We start from the raw sequence: 14,287 nt of genomic DNA, 5'->3' as shown, positions 1-14,287 counted from the left end.
ATAAATAGGTTTTTCATTTAAAGTGCATCTCTACAGAAACAATGGACTACCAAAGAAAAGTTTAACAGTTAAATAATTAGCATTATAACAAATTTATTTATAATTATACTATCCTCATACTGTTGAAAGAAACTTGTTCTTGTTAAATTTTGTTTGTTTTCAAAACTATCCTCATAATTTGTAAAAAATAACCTTTTAAAAAATTTTTATTCCAATTTGAGCAAAGAAACTGAGCTAAACTGTTCACATTTGGATGGCTGGCAACTATATTCTCCACTGATACATAAGTACCTATCTTTTCCTCTCTAAAATGAAATTTAAGCATAAATATCAGAAATGAATGGCTACAAATATTGAAGCTTATAGTACTTGTGCACAAGGCAAATACTAAGGGTTGTTTATTGGAATCTTCTGCCAATGATAGACTTATATATCTCATATCATGCTATATGGTTAAATTGTAATCCTTTTTTATGATTGGTCCCTTTTCAATATGGACACTGCTAAAATTGCAGCTCCAAGTTATTCTGGTAGGCTGATGGTCCCTCCTGTCTGCCTTGGATGCCAAAGGTGACAACATTCTGCTGTTTGGCATCTGCATCTATCAGGGCTGCACAGGACGCTGCTACTGCGTGCTGGCATACCAACAGAAGGAGCACAGTAGTAAATAGTGCCTTTACACTATTGTTTGTAGTGCTGTAAAGCTTTCAGTGAGCTGTTTGAAGTCAGTGCAAAAGGCAGCTACTGAAATTTGGAAGGGACGTCATCTTGTCTGTGCATCGCACATTTTTTGTGCCTCCTCCAGTCTATTTAAAACCAGCAGGGATTTTGGCTTGCAGCTATGGGTTCTGCTGGCTCCCCTTGGAGCAGGTATTTCCCTGATATACTTACTGGCTTCCTTTCTAATTTTTGTATGCGTAACCATATACACATAAAGATTGCACGTAAATGTTTGCAGGGTTCTGCTGGGGTTGCCTGGTCCTGCTTTCAGGCTTTCAAATCCTTTGCAGTGGTGATGTCCTGAAGGATGGCAGCATAATAAGCATGTAGATATGTGAGTCAGCCTCCCCCCCTGAAAAGATGTGTTATGACAATTACTGTAGGAAAGGAGGTTGCCAGAGAAGCCTTGCTGATAAGATTAGTGGTGGTGCTGATACTGGCTATGTTAGCATGACACACCTTCACAAGGTCTGTTATAGTAACACTGCAATTCACTTTTATGTAGAAAAGTACGAAAAGAAATAAAATCAGTCTATTTTTATATTTATATACATCACCTCATCTTTAATGGTAAGAATATAAAAAAACAGAAGAAACTGCTTTATCTAGGAAACAGCTGATACATATTTGTCAAGTCCTCATATCCAAATTACAAACTGAAGGATCCTTTTAGTTTCTATGTGACACACAAGCTATAGATTTCAAAGGTTTCCACTGTTGCAAGGCTGTGAAAGAGGCAAGTTTGTGCTGAGAGTAAAATATATCATTTAGAGGTGGTGGTCATGTCAGGTTTTGATCTCTTTGTATGCCAAGAGCTTTCTCAGTCTGAGACACTTAGCCATCTATTTACCACTAACTCCAAGTGATATTCAGGGCAAATTAGGAGCCCTGACCAAAGTGTGTACAGAGCATGCTGAAACCATGGCAATGAGGTTCACACAGAACATGATGCGATGTCTGCTTTTTAGTGTCAGATATCTTTTTCTAAGCTTTAAGTTAGAAATCAACATTCCCTAGATGCTCACTGATCTGGATGTAAAGGGATATTGAGTCCTTTAGGCTGCATTCTTGAAGTGGTCAGATGTGGTACGAGCTGTGTTATTCTTACAATTCCAAAAAATTAAAGGAAATTATATCTTGCAGCTGCATACCTGAAGAGTCCCTGTTCTCAGTGAAGCCTTTATCTTGTCTATACATCCAGCAAAATAATCTAGGAGCTTCACACACAATTAGCTTACTGTGTTGTCAAATTCATAATTTTTGAAGAAAGTTTCAGTGAAGAAAGTGTCTCAGTTTCCAGTGCTCTTCTAGAACAGCCCAAAAATCCCAAAATTCTGGTTAAGCATTTTTGTCAAAATATTAGCAGTAGCATTTGTATTGACATTATGAAAATTTCACTACTTATCACTTTAGTTTAAACTATCAACAGCACATGAAACAAGTGGACTTGATGAGCAGCCAATATTATTGCAAATTGTCATAACAGTTGACTTAAAATGAATGAAACTCAAGCCAGAGTTGTCTTACCAGACTCAGTAATCCTGATGCACAAAATCAATTCCAAATGAGAGTTCCACAGGTCAATGAGAGTTCCACAGATCTAAACATGAGTGAAAACTGATTGGCAAAACAGGTTATTTTTAAATCTACTTGATTTTGGCAAAATAATTAGCTAGAGAATTGAGTTTTAACCCAAATTCTTACTGCTCAGTCTTTGGGGATTAAGTGCAGGCAAACAAGCATTATTGGAATCTTCAAACCTTATAAGTAATAAGATACCTGAAACACAACATTCTGGGAAGGAAAGACCACTTCTTGCATGGAGTTTTAATTTGTGTTGTCCTAATTCACATTTACTGATTACTGTTGCTTAATTTTAGGAAACTTCATTCTGAAAAAAAAAAAGGGTAATTTTGAAATCCTTTGTGTCTGTAGACATGTTAACTGGTAGTACAGATGCTAGGTTTATTTTTTTCCTTTTTTTTGATACAGTAGTGCTGAAATTGTCTTCCTTTCTGGAATGAAAGTTAATTCTTTGTATGAAACAACAATAGCAAATAGAAAGACAGGTAATTATCTCCAAAAACATGAACTGATTTGTTTGCAACTGAACATCTATGGACTAAGCTATATAAAATTCAGACAGTGCTCCTGAAAATTGTGGATGTATAGTAAATCACTAGCCTGAGGGCATGCAAAGCCTGAAAGAACAAAAGCAATGTCCCATTTTACCTGTAACAACCTGCTATAAATGACTTTGTAAGTTACAGCAGTATTTTGGATTGTAGGAAGAATAAGTAGTGCTTGGCATGCCTTATGTGCAGTGCAGAATTCTTTATCAATTGCTTTAATAGGAAAGAAGGTAATCCTTTGTGAAAAGACTCTCACTTGGGAAAGTGAAATGGTTAAAATGTTACAAAGTGGATGATTATTTTTAATTTTTGGATTACAGTAATGTGTCAGCTCTGTTATCTAGCAAATTCATATGCAAAAGACAACTGACCAGAATATTAAATATAACGTCTAACTAGATAAGAGAAGGCCTCAGCTCCATAGATAGTTTTTACAACTACTAGAGCTAAAATAGATCTCAATTAGTGAACAAAAAGCTTTCTCAGGGTTTTCGGGATAATTGTAATAGAATGTGAATTCAGTGAGGATTAAGTCCAAACTCTACAAACGATTTTAGGAGTAAGAACAGCATATCCTGAAATCTCACCTTCTCCTAGATTTAGCTTGCGTGAAGTAGGAATTCACAGCTTCAAACTGGACTTAGGCACATTATCTTTGGGGTGCCAAGAAACTATTGGCATTTTTCCTCTAATGCATGGTGCAAAGCAGCAGGCTGGGTCTGCGCTCTGAACAGAGCAGCTGTCAGGGCAGAGGGCACAGGTAGTGTGTGCACCCAGAACTTCCCCAGATGGAGGAGCCCCCACTCTGCTGTCTCCTTGCAAAGGGCTGAGCTGGCAGGCATAGAGCTGTGGTGATACCAGCTGGGGACAGACTCTCCACCTTGGACTGGTTTTGGGCATTAGTCGTTAGACATGGCAAAGAAACAGGATCTGATGCAAATCTTGGAATGCACTTCCCTTGTATTCTGATCTGAAGGTTGTCTTCTCTGTATTTGCAGAAATCCTGAATCCTCTTCTGCATCACATCACAGCTTTTGCACAAGGACTGCAAAAGGTATTCGCTGGCTGGAGCCAATGGGCTGGTGGGCTGAAACACTTTTGGCTGCAGAGAAGGGATTAGACTTGGACTCCATTAAGTAACTGTAGCTGGAAGGTATGACTTTAGGCTGAATGGCTTTCAGTAGTTTACAGGAGATCTTGTGGTAGTGATAAAACTGGTGTAGTCATTTCTATTCTAAGCTGTAAAGCTGAAGGCATGTTAAACACATATTGTATCAAGAAGAAGAGAAAATTAATCTGTAGCTATTGATTAAAGTTTTTGCATACTTGAAAAGAATTATAAAAGTAAATAAATGTTTTTTATTAAACCTTTGTCCTGTTAAATGACAGGAATCTACATTCAGCTAGCATAGTGTGATTTACTCTTATGGTAACAAGAAAACTTGAGGCAGAAACTAATTTTCTGCATCCATTGAACCTGCATTCATGTGAAAAAATCTAATGATTGTAATAGAACTACCTGTGGGAGTATATTTTACTGCAGAGTATGAAATGTCCAAGAAGGTTTAACATATGCAATGTAATATTATTCAGGTGTTATGGAATACCAGCTCATCCTATGAGGTGTTGTCTGCCTTCCCAGTAGTTACACTGAAGCTTGCAAAGAATGCAAGTTTTTGTACATCTTTCAACGTCTGTGTGCTCAGTCCAGAAAAGAACTAAAGGCTACAACTCTCCTTCCCTAGTTGTTGAAGTAGTGCTAAGTACATTCAGTTGTGCATTAAGGAAATTTGAATAGTTTTAAAATATTTGCTTTACTATTTAGTTAAAAGGAAGTGAGCTTGAATTCCTCCCCACCGCCACCCCCAACTCCCAGGATTCTACCTCTAGCTATGTAGAGATATCTGTTATACTTTGCATGAAGTTACTTAGTGCTTACATGATCACTTCCTATAGTTCTGCTGGGATGGCAGTAATCTTCAGTATGGAGGGGGTCTTTATTGCTGTTTTCCATGCATTTACATCATAAAGCAGCAGTTTTATTGATTTCATCACACTTGAATGCCAATGCAGACTGTAAGCCAAATCCTACATGTCTCACACGCATACTGGTCTAGAGAATCTTATGGAAGTAATAGGATTTGGCCCTTTCTAATTTTAAAACCTTTGAGCTTTTCAATGTTATACATCTATTTATTTATCTTTGCTGTATTTCAAATATGCATGATATCGATTCAGTTGACTATATCAGCTACAGGGTCATTGTTGTATAAATTAAATGGGGATAATTCAAAGAATAGACTTCTCTCTTGAAAGCCACTCATTTTTGCCTTGGATTTATATGCACTACCAATATGACACATTGAAATTGCCACAGAATAGAATATGTAACTGGTGTAATATTTAACGATTATTTGTGTAACAAGATATTTATGCATCTTTTATACTTATTTTTATATTATTTGTAAGAGGAATTTGTATGCAGAAAGCATTTTTGCTAACCATATTCTCTTTCCATCTGCTGAAGCCAGGTATGGTTAGTGTTGCTGAATCTCCTGGTCTGTTGGAGGTGAACATGCATTCCTATTGGGCACATGAATACACAAATCGTGGTTTTATGTTTAGAAATGTTCAGCTACCCAGATCAAAATGAACAGAAACACTCAGCACTGAAAAAATCCCAGCACATGTGACCTCATCCTCTTGCCCGCCTTGCCTGAAGAGGATGACGATGCATTAATGGGAATAAATGTACAGTTGCAAGGTGGGTCCCTCCAACAGCAAGGCTCAGACACTCGGTCTGTGCAATAGCTTCCTCTGGATCCCAGGCTCTCTAATTTCTGGCAGCTGGGCACACAACTTCCAAGGCTGGTACCAGTCCCCAGGTGCTTCCTCTGCACACACAGATGCAGAGACACACAGACACCTGCACTGTGGATCCCTTCTGCAGCCAGTCTTAGACACTCAGTCTCCCCAGTGAGTGGCTTGTGCATCACTCGCACAAACTCTCTCTTTTTCTCTCTCTCAGTTGGTCTCTGGACCCCGTGGTGTCTAGCAATCAGCCTTGACCTCTGGGGCCCTCCAATAGCTGTCTCCCTCACAGAGCTGCACACTCAGATGCACCCCAAGCTTGCGTCCACTTCATACCTAGCCACTAAGCCGTGTGTCCTGTTCCCTGACTTGTTCAGACTGACATTCTCTGGGGCTTGCATGGCGACACACAATCACTCACAATGTGTGCAGTCTCGTGTCTGCAGTTACTGGCACTCAGACACATAGTTTCTTTGACCCAGGGTCTGACTCTAGTTGCTAGCACTCAGATCCTTCCCACCCCAAGAACACACAGGTCCCTCACTAAGGTAAAGAAATAGAAATAGGATTAAATAAGAAGACAGGACAGACTGTGGTGGTGGTTACAGAGCACAGCCAGGCAGACAAACAGAGTAACTGGAATATGGATATATAAATATGACTATTTACATGTGATCATCTTTTAACACCTTATTCATCTATTTTCCCATGCTTATTCCATCAAACACTTTGATTCTTCCCTTTCCCTTCCTTTGGCTCCTCCCTTAAATTTTTCATGATAAGGCTTATGCAATGTCAAGAAATTCCTCCTCTTCATCCCATCACAAAATCCTGCACCTCCCTCAGTCTGAGGGATGTCATCCCCAGCTTCACTGGGGTGAGGCTCCCCTGGAACTCTCCAGGTTGACACAGGGAGCAGGTGTAGGTGATGAGGTTACTGAGTTTACCCTGCCTGACCCTGTGCCTCACACATCTGTGTGTGGGCAGAAAAGCCTTTTTTCCACATAACCTAACACATATGTACAAGTGAACTTGCATCCTTATCACATTGCCTTTGAATGTGACAACAGCTTATTTCAAAGAGAAGAACAGGAGAGAGATGAATAAAAAAGCCAGAGGAGACTGTATACAAAAATTTCCAGCAACAATACATGTCAGTGTTTGATCTGCAACATCCCTGCCTCCCTGCACCTCTTAGCACCAACAACTCTCTTGGCACAGCTGACAGACCTGTGACCACAGTAGTGCTAGTGGATACCACTATAATTCACAGGTAGTGTTCATGAGATATAATCTGCTCTGACACTATACTATGTTGTGCATATTCCCTGTTCAGGAAAGTGCCAGTTGCATTCCCTTCTATATAAAAAATTTCAGCATCTCTATTTCTACATGTAGGAAGCTGAAAGTCAGTTTGCAGCTCAAAGGTAGGAATGTATTACTTAAAATTACAGATCTCTGTAGTCACAGTCCTTGCTTAAAATCATCCATGGTGAAATGGAACGAGATATTTGAGAAAAAGTAAATATTTTAGGCTGTGTATCTGCTCAGCTTTACCCATAGAACCTCTCGGTGCCTACAAATAGGTAAACTAGGAACATTGTTATCTACCAAATTTAAAAAAAAAACAAAAAACCCCCAAGATTATAAAATTATCAGCAAAGAGAATAAAAACATTGTACAGGTTGCATCTTTTATGCAGTCCCTCTGGAAAAGTTTTCAAATTGCTTTTGGAATAAATCTGGCTAGAAGATTTATAGGAAAGAACAAGCAGGAATGAATACTGTTTAGACCTTTAAACTTGGTGATATTTTTCTGAAGAGTAGCAATAAAAGCATGATGACATATCATAAAAGGAATAAGAGGAAGCAGAAAAACCCAGTGTTTTTAAACCTAGATCTTTTGGCTCCAAAGGACTGTTTTGTATGACGCAAAGACAATGTTGATTCACAAGGACTACAGATTATTTAGGTGCATTTTGGATCTACTGGTGGGCATGACCTGTCCAATAGAGTATATTAAATTGGGAGCTCTAGTTGTGCACTTTGTAACAGTACAAGTTGAAACTGTTTGATGCTTCATAATATAGATGTGGTGATGGTGTTTCATCCAGGGACCAGATTAAAGCCAGTCTGAAGGGAAGTCACAGACCATGCAGGGTGTTGGTGCTGGGTCACATCACCACCTGGTTTTGATTTATTGGTCTTCCTCTGTTTTCAGTATTTAAAAATACTGGTTTTAAAATATTACCTTTTAACTGTTATTTTCCTTCATAAATCTGTGCCAAAAGCTGTTTCCAGTGTATGAACAGGGATGTGAAGATCCTGGAAGCAAAGCACTGTGTCTTTGATCTCTCCTGACCTAATCTGCAGCTCCTTTGACAGTTATGGAGATAACGGACAATCTTTGATGAATTTGTTCCTGTCTCACTGAGATAGAAAGTCAATCCAATTCTCCATTTCCCAACACTGTGTGATAACAATTAGTGCCAATGTCTTGTCAACTGTGTGCTCATGCAGGCTTTTCATATGGCAGTCAGTATATATTGAATGAAAACTATACAAGAAGGTAGATAAAAACTGGGTCAATATTTTAGGGTCAAGTACTTCAGGATTCAGTGTCAAACAAAGCCCAAAGGTGAATATTAAGTTATTGTTTCCCCTAAGAATATGGAAATGCTCTATTTGAATGTTATATGAAGGTCATGGTGATCTAGCAACATTTTAAATTAGCATAAAAATTTTTTCTTGGATATTAAAATAGAGGGTAGAGTACATATTTTGAAACTATATCACCGGATAAATGTGACTTACAGTTAACCTATTGAACATTAGCTATAAGCCCATTCACAAAGAAGATGCACACTGCAGAATACAGCTTTTTAATTTTGCTGCAAAGGTATAATGAGATACAGGGATCTTATTTCAAGGTAAAGCAAGATAAATTCAAGGTTGAGAAGGAAAGTACATATTTCTAAAAGTAAAAGTAATTAATCTTTACAAAATCTTATCTAGGGAAGACGTGGATTTTCACTGCCTGAAAACTTTAAATAAATCCAGTGTCTTACAAATGAGATATTCTACCTAAAAAGGGAGATGTGAGCTTATATGGATTAAAATATAGTATTTCTATGGTGTGTGAATATCAGAGGCTAGACTGGACTACTGCCATGGCTCCTAGGACTCAAAGACTATCTGCTTGTATGCTATTAATTTAATCATTTCTGTTCTAAAAAAAAGAGGAGAAAAAAGAATTTATCCCTTTTTGTCTTAGTAGACAAGGATTTAAAGTGATAGATGTTCACTTTCAAGTTAGAGTTCTTTTTGTAGGCAAATGTTCTGTGTTAACAAAGTTCAGCAGTGACCGGTTGCTGTTCTGAGCTCATTAACAAATAATTGGTGGGTTCTTCTGATGTGGATAAGAGTTTCAAGTTTCTACACTACTTTGAATTAATGAACAAACTGTAACTGATTATTTGGTTTGTTCTTCTGAGGTGGGTGAGTAATAACTTTAACAAATGTCAGAAGTCCTGCTATAATGCAGGAGCTAATAAGTAATTTTTGCAATAATATAATTACTATTATTATGTGTTTAAATTACAATATTATCATTTATTCATTCATTCTGCAATAATACTCATGTTAATCAGGTTAAAATGGGTTAATTATATTAGGCTGTTATTATGATGAAAAGCCAAAAATATTTCTGAGCAATTTGTTACTGGACAATTCTGATTTTAAAATCAGACCACATACAGAGGAACAATAACGAAATAAGGGTGTAGAAGGCAATATATAAGGAAATATTCTCCTTATACAAACAGTGTGTATGCATATAAAATATAACATTTGTATACAGGACATACATACGTAATATACCATTTGTAAACTTTCTACTTATTTTTTTTTAAAGAAGTGTAGAAAAGTCCTTAACATTCCATTGAACATTTCCAAAATTTTCAAAACAAATGAGAAGAACTGCATCACAAATTTCTTTTAATACAATATCAAAAACTCCAACTCCCAGGAGATTTCTTAGCAAAGGACAGTTTGGAGAATAGTCAACAGATTTGAACACTTGAAAGTATTGTGGAATGATTGAAAGACAGGGAGAGAAGCATACAGACAGAAACTTTTACCTTAGATTTGTGAGAAGTGGAAACCAAAATATTCAGACTGTGTAAACATGAGAAACATTTCAAAATTTTACTTATTTTCAAGTTTGCTAACATTAAAATTGAGACATTCTGCAACAAGTGCATGAATATTTACTGTTTGACTAGTAGTTATATATTGCTAATGGCCTTAGGCAGAAGCTAACATTGGAAAAAAACCAGATTTTAAGCTGTAGGAATGTCTTTGACACAGACAGCGTGTGATAGAGTCATATGTAGTTTATCAGAGCACCTGATATTACAACCAGTAGAGGTCAATGCTATACATTTTATTGAGTATTCTATTGCAAGCAGAGTTAAGCAACACAAAACATCAAATATAATTCCCATTGAGTTTTAGGATTTTAATGCATAAATTATTCTGGGATTTATAATTTTTTTCACAAGTACTTGGTTATATCAAAAAAGTGTAATTGCTAGGTAAACTCAAAGCAAATTTTGACAGTTGACAAAGGCAGGATTTCAGAAAGAATTTAAGTTCTTGAAGTGGAAGAGCAGCATATTTTGAAGTCTTAGTCTAAACCTGTGAGGTCCAGAGCTCCCACAGAGCTCTTTCTTATATTTGACAGGTCTGTAATCTGTAAGCACTTCAGTTCCCGACCTTAAAGTTGTCCAGATGCTTAAATCACTGTTACTGCAGTTGTCAGAAGTATCTCAATGCTGGTAGTTCAGCAATTCAGTCCTAACTCAGGGATCCAGAAACTAGGCACCTACTGCCTTCCTCCTTTGAGGGGTATGATCTGCTAAGCTTCCTCAGACTTACAGGTTACTGAGCATGCAGTGATAGCAGCTGCTTCCTTTTAAAGCATACCTAGAGAATAAATCTCCCTTTTCACTTAGAGATTCGGTTCTTTTAATATGACAGTGTGAATCCTGGCTCATTTCCTCCTATACTGAAGAAAAAAATCTTAATACTGCTTATCTCTTTAGACTCACCAACTTGTTTGAAACTTTATGAACTTCAGTGCATATGTTTGTGAACAAAAAAGCTTTCCACCACATATAATAAACTTATGTCTCCATGATGAATTCCTAAATGGAAGGAGCTACAAAAAGAAAAAAAAAAGCACAAACCAAGCTGACATGTAATCCATAAGCTGTTCTGAAAGAGAGGTGTTTTGTATGTTTTATCCAATGATGACATGATGTCAAATGCAAGTGGGTAAATCACTAGGACTGTGCTGCATTCAGCAATGAGTTTGAACTCAGGTGGGAAACTGCTGAATTTGTGGTGAACTTGTGTCAACTACTACAAAGACTGCTAAGTTTCTAGCATAACTTTTATCTGAGAAAGAAAGGACTTAAAAGAAAATCCTGGAACTGTGGGATGAGTCTGACTTCCATTCCTTGCAAAATGGTGATCTACAAAATGATCTACATGATGCAGCACAGGTGTAATCTCATTGTGTTAGGTGCCAGGAAACATGGGGTGCTATAAGAGTATGAGTAAGCAAGTGCATAAAGGAGAGGCAGAAGACCTAATGAGTATGGATTTGGAAATTAAACTCCTTGAGAAACTTCTATTTAAAGGCCAGGTAAGAAAGTTATTTGCTATTAGTGTAGAATAAAACTAATGGCTTAATAGGATGGCAAGATGAAGGGTAAGCCACAGCTTAATTTTAGATCTCTTTTCAGGGGGAAGAAGAGTATGGATCCCCATATATCAGTGATGTGTGCATTTTTATTCAATATTTTCACACATAACCGTGAGACAGGGAATGTGTAATGTTAAATATTCAAGTTTGCAGATATTACTGAGATCTTTCAGGCAGTTAAATGTGGCATTGATGGTGAGAAACCCCATAAGAAGATCAGTAAACTCAAGTATTGAGTAAAGAAATGCAAGATGATAATTTATGTGAGCAAAGAGGAGGTAATAGAACATAAATCATACTTTAGAAATGGTGAACTTGAAAGTGGAAGTTAGAATTCAGGAAGAATATTTTGGGCGCTCTGGCAGTTTTCTGAAATCATCAACTCAGTGTGCACTTTGTTCTCAAGAACAAACAAAATATCTGGCATCATCAGGAAACATACTGAGACTAAACCAGAAACAGGGATTTTTTTTTTCTCTGAAAAACAGTGATGCACTTGAAACAGTGCTTTTCCTTGCATCTCAAAAAGGCTATAATGTAGTCAAAAATGATGCAGAGAAATCAACTTCTCATGATTATGGGAATGAAACATTGTCTCATATTAAAAGATTAAAGTTGTCATAGAATTTTAGAATTATTTGCATTGGAAAGGACCTTAAAGATCATTTTGTTTCAATCCCCCTGAAATAATCAGAGACTCCTTCCACTAGGCAGGTCCCATCCAACCTGGCCTTGAACTGTGGAGGGATGGGACCTGCCATCCCTGTCCCAGGGACTGGACATCTCCATTTTCCTCTTCCTTCTCAGGGCTGCTCTCAATCAATTTTCCAGCCTGCATTTCTGCTCAGGAGTACCTCAATGGAAGTGCAGAAATTTGCACAGCCCCACCTCTCAGGCGTGTCAAAGTCCATCTGGGTGTCTGGGTGGTGTCTCTTCCCTCAGGATTTTGATTGCACCGCACAGTCTGGTGTCCTTGGCAAACTGGCTGAGCCTTTCCATTTTGGCAAGAAAAACCTGGGCAGATGATAACTATTGGCCAAGCCATGAAGATAGTAGTTAAGGCTGTTGTTAGTAATCAAATCCCCTAGTACCTGAATAAGCTCACTGAAACTAGCAGGATGAGAGCTTAAGAGAGGTAAAAGAAAGTACTGCCTTATCAAGTGATTAGTGAGTTAGTGGCATGTCCTAGAGATAAATAATACCAAGCAGGTTCAAAAATGGATTAATCAAGCTCCTGGGCAACATATTGATAATTGGACAGTGAAATTGGAGATGCACTCCCTGCAATTCATTCTGTGAACAATTTCTTCTGAGAAGATAAGGATAGTGGATGGCAGATAGTGGAAGGACTTGTGTGTGATTGCTAAACAGTGCCTCCTGCTTTTGCAGAGAAAATGCTGAGCTGTGCTCCTGTTTAACAAACTTCTACAGATGATGATACCAGTGGCTTACCAAGGTTAATCTAGTGAGTCCAGGGAAAAGGTAATGAGGGATCAGGGGAACCTGCATTACCTTACTTTCCACAATCAATGGCAAATAGTTGAAGGATAATTTGAGGTAAATGTAACCATATAAATCTTGAGATATTTTTATTAAAAAAAAAGAAAAAAAAAAGTAGTAGGCTAAATTTAAGTTACAAGGAGATACATATCCAGCTGATCCACTCTCCAATGTTTTCATATTTGAAGAAAATAATATGAGGCAGATGGTTTAACTATAATATAATTTTGCTACACATTTAATTGGTGGGGAAAAACAGTTTCAATGAAAATTCTTTGCATTTCTACTTATCTTTTTCCTGAAGTATGTGTTTCTATTAATTTTAAAGGAAAAATTCAGATTTGTGAGGATAACTCCAGCTGTCTTCTGAAGTCGCACCTATTATTAACATCAATAATGTAGAGATATCTGTAATGTTTCTGCTTTTTCTTCCTGAGTATTTCTATATGAAACTCATGTCTTATGCAGACTTCATTTAAAGTTTGCATTTTTTTGACATAACTCTTCTCTTATGACTCATTAATTTTTAAAGCATTAAATTCAAACCATATATGTATATATATATATATATATATATATATACCACATTTTTCTGTATAAATTCTTCTAACAGACTTCAAAATAAATGAGGGTGTTAAAAAGAAAAACTGAATACAAGGAATGAGGGCATTTTTTGATATAACAGTGTGAAACAAATCCATTTTTATGTCAAAAATTCTAGTGTGTCTATGATTATTTGTTGCCTAACTGCAGTCTGTTTTCAGAATGTCTTCACTTTATCTGGAAAAAACTTAAGGAAGAAGATTAAGTTTTGAGTGAAGTCAGCCATGCCAAAAAAGCTGAAGAAACATAGTTTAACACAGCATCTTTATTTCTACAAACATACTAACATGACTTCATCTCTAGGCCCCCAGAATGAATCAGAGAAAGCAGACTTGAAGAGATTAAGACAAGCAGTCTTGAAGAGAATTGTTTTGAGAAGTCTTTTTAATATCAGTGTAGAATTAGAACTTTTTAAAAATACAACAATGCTGTAAATGAACCCTGAAAAGGTAGTATACCAGGTTTTTTTCCTATAAGGTACAATGCTCATATTGGAAAAAAAAATCATAGGTTAAATTGAAGAGGAAATACTCTCAGACTAAACATCACATATGAGAAAAGATGAATCAGGTGAAACACCTAAGGAGAAGAAACACATAAACACGCCTTTAGGTGACATAATCAGCAAAAGAAAGACCAGGGTAAAGGTGTGTCTGTTGCTGACTGGGGCAGGGCACCTGCTGTCAGAGGAAGAGCTGAGCTGCTGAATACTGCCTGCTCCTCAGCACTTACTGTAGGACTAGCATTTTCAG

Source organism: Onychostruthus taczanowskii, unplaced genomic scaffold (assembly GCF_017590055.1).
Source record: "Onychostruthus taczanowskii isolate IOZ18803 unplaced genomic scaffold, ASM1759005v1 scaffold2, whole genome shotgun sequence".
In the NCBI taxonomy this organism is placed as follows: Eukaryota; Metazoa; Chordata; class Aves; order Passeriformes; family Passeridae; genus Onychostruthus; species Onychostruthus taczanowskii.
The sequence above is the reverse complement of the archived record's forward strand: the minus strand, read 5'-3'. Positions refer to the sequence as shown.